A 5,652-nucleotide genomic window follows, 5' to 3' on the forward strand; every position below is an offset into this window, starting at 1 on the left:
GAAACAACGAAAGAAAAATTTCTGAGGACTTCAGTGTTGAGGAAGAGCATGAGTTCTTTGCCGAGCTGAATGCGCTGGTTTGGTCTGTCTCTCGGCTGGCCTGAGAGCACCTAGGGCTTCCCCCAACAGAGCTGGAGTAGGTGTCAGCGGAGAGGGAAGTCTGGGAGTCTCTGCGTAGTCTGCTGCCCCCGCAGCCCGGTTCCGGATAAAGCGGGAGACGACGAGTACGAGTACATATTATTGATGTAAGTTGTTTTGTGACACAATCAACATTCTGGTGGTAATGGAAGCAACCACATGATTATTGTGGACTGAGGGGGGGTTGGAAGTAAATACGTTTTCTTCATCCCACTCCTTTTCAATGTACCTCTTTTTCTGTATTGTATGTTTATTTATTCATTCATTTTTAATGTGCATTGTGTATATACGGGAGTCTTTCCTTTGTGTGCAACTGAACTGAAACAAAAAAATCAATCAAACAATGAACATAATAACCTGAGAATGTTCCAGGCATTAATCAGTAGCAGTCCACTTAAAAGGTAGAAATTTGTAAAGAAAAAGAAAATGAGTTTTATTGTTGTTGTTATTATTGTTGTTATTATTGTCATTAAGCCCAAAGACATACAAGTGTTATTGTGGTAAAAAGAGATTCTACAAATGATTTCCTGGGGCAGATTAATTACTTTTATTTGTAGAACTCTTAAATACATCAAGCATCATAGTTACGTCACCTGCAAATCCAAGCCCCTCTGAGCTTCCTGAAATAGCCTCTAACCACCTTTACTAGACAAGCCAACAATCCAACAGTGCAAATAACAGAACAAAGTAGAAACTCTCACATGATAATGTTATTTTTTTATCGACAGTTTAAATTCCACAGTTTTAATTGAATTAGTTTTTAACTATCCCAAAAAAACTGCTCTAGATGGAAGAGGAAGTGATACAGTACATCATGTCAATAAAAAAAAAAAATCAGTAAGTTGCAATACCGTTTCACCATTAAGCTTTTTGTGAAAATATATACCTTTGAATAAAACTTTGTGCATTCTGGCAGACAAAGAAGTGTTTGACCAAAAACTCTTTGATTCCAAAAGCATAATCTCACATTGAAAATTAAAGAAAATTAAACTTTTAATTTGAGAACATTCATTCGGTGGAGAAAAAAAAAATCTAATGTAAAAAACACACTATTTTGTATTCATAAAGTAGTTAGTTGCAACCCTATAAAATAACCCTAATGGATATGTAACAGGAGCATTACTGTTTTTTGTTAAGAAAACAAAAGATACTATAATAGAACCACTCAAATCAATAGGAAGATAAACATTTGTAGGGACTCCTTATAGGATAAACCAACTGTTGAGGATTCTTTGGAAGATAACCAGTGGACAAACAGGAATTAATTTCCAGAGGAACAGCCAGGTGAACAAGTTGACAGGTGAGAACGCTATGGATAACAATCAGCAAGCAAAGAGACACACAGGGCTTAGCAGAAATGGATCTTGTTCCTCCAGGAACCAGCCAGGTCAGGCTTGACAGGCTTATCTGAAACCCCTCATGGGGGTGCTTGGCAACAGAAGCTAGGGGAGATCATCTGGATGAAAGGCAGGGTAGACTGAGTCCTCGGCCAGTGGAAACCAGTGGAAACAAAGGTTGGTATCGGCAGAATCAGCTCAGCTTCTTTCTTTGTGATAGTTCAGTTTTCTGATTTTCCTCTAACTTTCTATCTGTAAAACAAACGTACTCACCTCTTTCTAAAGCGATTTTGGTTAATCACAGATGGAATATGGATGTGCTATGTCACATAGGAACTGTATATCTTTCATTTCATCTGTGTAATTTAAGCACCTCCATTTTTACATTTTACACTCTCTCTCTCTGTTCCTGGTTATCACTTTACACAAACATAGTGCTTTAGTTCTGGAGCTTCCTTTCCAATGTTCTATAAAGAATATTTTACTCCTGAAGTAAACCCATATCAAGGCGGGTAGAAGAAAGGTTGCCATGTCAACATGTGAGCAGCAGGTGGGTTGTAAGAAGAAGTGTTTTTGTTTCTTGACATTCAGTGTTATTTCGATCTTTTGACTTTTACAAATGTATTGTGATCCTGAGCCTTTTATTATGCCTTTCAGCAATGAAATTAGCATTTTGTTGCATGTCTGTTAGACTTAAGCAATTAAACCATGCTGTTAATGAGGAATTCTACAATTAACAATATTAACTTTTCTACGTGAATTTCATAAAATTAAACACACAAAAAGATTAGATGATAAAGCTACACTATTCATCTCCAGGACGTATGAAACTGAGGCTCAAAGTCAGAAGTATTATGTTTTAACCACAAACTTTGTTTTATGCAACAGACCAAACCAAAAGAGGCTGTGAAATGGAAGCAAAAGGAGACTTGGTTGTGATGGCTCAGAACAGAGGACCCAGTATTCAAGGCAAGACAGACAGTAAGATTACTGAAAAAGTGTTAATTTAAAAACAATGGATTTGCAGTGGTCGGCCAGGATGTCTAAGGAAGCAACATCTGCAGGAGGGAAACACAGGTTAGTGACCACATTAATCTGACAGGGGATGATTATAAACATGTGAGTCACTAACCTGGTCTTTGTCAGGATCCGGGACTTTGCCCACCAGAGGGCGCTGTGGATCCAAGCCTGGGGAGCTGATGCTCAACGCTCAGCTGATTCTCATCAGCTCATGATTAAGGAGGCTTCCTATTTAAGCTGTGTGTGAACTCCTCTCTGGGCTGGATCGTGTGCCACCACATGCCTGTGCCACCATGCCTGTCTGAGCGCTGATCCTGTGATTCCTCTGGTTTCCAATAAATATTGGACTTTTATCCTCCCTCTGTGTCTGTGAGTCTGCATATGGGCTAGTGAAACCAACGCATCATGACAGTCTTAAAGTTCAGTCTATGCCCAGAGAAGAGGTGGATTCCAGCCGCCTGGCTGCCGACGCAAGGAATACTGCCCAGAGAGTTCCAAACGCTGAAGAAAGGCAGGACAATACAGAGCTGGTGTTGAAGTAGTTCACGAGTCCAGGCCAGACGATCAGAGATCTGAAGAGGTACAGAAGAAAAAGGTCGGTGTCAGGAAGCAGGTCCAGGTTTGGTAAATGGCCAGAATCCAGCAGGAGTTCAAAGACAGGTCAGGCAAACAGATCAGAACAGGAACGGGCAAGCTCAGAGTTCCAAAGGCAAAACAAGTCAGGATCAGACAATGAGATCACAATCAGGTATGCTAGAGAACTCTCACCAAAGAATCGAATAAGCTGGTACTGATGACTGAAAGCAGGCAGGTTAAATAGAGATTGGAGCAGGTGACACAAATGAACGGTGATGGGAAACTGGGAAGAGCTAGGCAGATGAATGGAATGAAAATCAAGCCAGTCATCAGCCCCAAGATCATGACACTATTATACCAAATGTAGTCATTTATTGAATTCTGAGAAACATGTTGTTTCTCTCAGCCCTTACTTCTGTTAACCATCTTTTCTAACCATTAATCAATATCTAACCACTCAGAGGAAATTATATCCTGCTCATCACTTTCAGTTACGACACACATGAGATGTTTGTTTTATAAACAGCCTGTTTCAAGTCCCTGCACATTATCTCAGTGTGATCAAGGCCAATTCAGGACTTTAAATTCTTCATTCTTGTCTTGTAAAGTGTAGTTAGTGTCATGTTGCTTGGTCCACTTCAGCTGCCATCCCAGCTTTGTTTTCTCCTATCTTGCAGATTTCAATAAACAAAAGTCTTTAAACCTATATTTCTTATTGTCTAGACAAAAGCCATAAAAGTGTTGCTTAGTTTATGCCTCCCCCTTATATACTAAAGATGTAGAAAAATTTAGTTAAATCTTCCATGGAATTTTTGAAAAGTAATTTAGTCATTATTAGGCAGGGAATAGGAAATGAAGCAGCTCATTCAGCTGAGAACATGGCTTACTCACCTGCACAATATGCAGCAAATAAATATGTGGTTTGTAATCTTTTTGCTCAAGGATGAGAAAAGAGAGTTTTCTTTGCTCTCTGTAGACGAAGCCTGTCATTATTTTTTCAGCAGGAGAAGAAAAGGATAGGTTGCATGGCAACAAACCCTAAATTCTTTGAAAACGGCAGGTAATCACATATAGCAATGTACTCACTGTTACTTAAAACAACTAACAAAACAAAAACACATCCATAGAGAATGTTTTAGCCTGAAGGACAAATCTGAATACTGGTATTTTTTCTTCAAGTTAAAGGTGTAGCTGTATAAAATCTTTCTCCCTGCGTTTGTATGCGTAGTATTTCATATTATCTTCACTTATGAATTTGCATTTACTTGTTTTTCCAAAATGTTGGCCTTGATTATATGTTTCTCTGTGTGGATTAAACATAAAACCTAAAAAAATTTTTTTAAAGAAATAAAAATAAAGTTAAAGGAAGCAGCTTAAGGTGACAAGTTTTTTTGTTGTTGTTTGTTTGTTTATTTTTATGACCCCCTATTTTGCTCATGTATTTTAACCTTAGAAAGATTTTTTGTTCGTACCACTTAATCTTTTCTAAACATTGATTCAGTGGTGTTTACATCTATACAAATTCCTTAGCTGGAGCAAGGGATTCCCATGATTTATCTGTGTAGAAGGATGATCTGGAGCGGAGCAAAGCTAAGGTGGAAAATTTAGGGAGGCGAATGGCACAATTTTGGTGACTTTTGATCACTGCCTCACCTGCAATATGAGGTTGAAAAATCTGAACTTTTGTTCACATTCTTGTTTAGAAACACAGTCAGGGTCTAGATGAGCTAAAGTGAAGGAGTGCAGTGAAGACATGCTTTTTTTTTCATAAAAAATGGAAGATAGAGAAAATAATGGTGACAAAGGATGAGCTGTGAATGCTCTTAGGAGGATTTAAGGTGTTTTTTAGGAATTAAAAAAATTAGCACTAAATTAATTGTTTCTTACTTTCAGCTCAGATGCCTTTTCTCCGTACCGCTGCCGGAGAATTCCCAAGGTTACCACTGTCCTACTCCCAGGAAGCCATAATCTTCATCCTGCCTTCAGTGTTTTATCTTCCCAGCAGACTGCCACTGGGCTCCTCTGTGGCTTAGCAGTTAGCTTCTATAGCTAGCCCCGCCAGCTGTAGCCTCTTCCCGCTGATTCTCCAGTGGGCTTCTCCGTTCAGCTTCTCTCACTAGTTCCCCTCCAGTTTGGTGATTCGACAGAGGGATCCTCCAAACTACCTCTGTGGTTTCTTAGTTCTAGAGGGTGACATGGCTGGCATACTGGACCCTGTTTTGTTTTTTTCTCTGCTCGTTTTCTCGCACTGGTTTCCCGTTGCTCCTATCTGAGCTCAAGAATGCGACCTCACCTAACCATCTGTTTTTCGGGTGATTTATCGCTGCAGGGCCTTGAACTGGGTCATGGATAGGTGGAAGTATGTTGAAAGCAACCATCATCCAGATCTAGCCTCTGTAGGATGTGGTGGTATTCACCATACTGATTCCATCTCTGGGTATCTGATGATCCTAGAGACACCAACAGCTTTGTTTGGCTTTCTAAAGTAAAATATAAAAATAAAAACACTGCAAGTCATTTTTTAAATCCATGTCCGCCATGATGAGGTGAAACCAATGACCAACAGATTCCATCTGATGTA

At 39.4% G+C, this 5,652-nt stretch overlaps 1 long non-coding RNA gene across 1 annotated transcript; it reads left to right on the plus strand.

The window, feature by feature from the left end:
• The first annotated feature begins 1,902 nt into the window (after positions 1 to 1,902).
• Positions 1,903 to 2,741, plus strand: LOC107081970. The gene is made up of 3 exons (XR_001481118.1): positions 1,903 to 2,025; positions 2,364 to 2,552; positions 2,622 to 2,741. It is a non-coding gene; the product is annotated as an uncharacterized LOC107081970 (long non-coding RNA).
• Positions 2,742 to 5,652: the final 2,911 nt, after the last annotated feature.

Source organism: Cyprinodon variegatus, unplaced genomic scaffold (genome assembly GCF_000732505.1).
Source record: "Cyprinodon variegatus isolate N-32 unplaced genomic scaffold, C_variegatus-1.0 Scaffold45, whole genome shotgun sequence".
Taxonomy (NCBI): domain Eukaryota; kingdom Metazoa; phylum Chordata; class Actinopteri; order Cyprinodontiformes; family Cyprinodontidae; genus Cyprinodon; species Cyprinodon variegatus.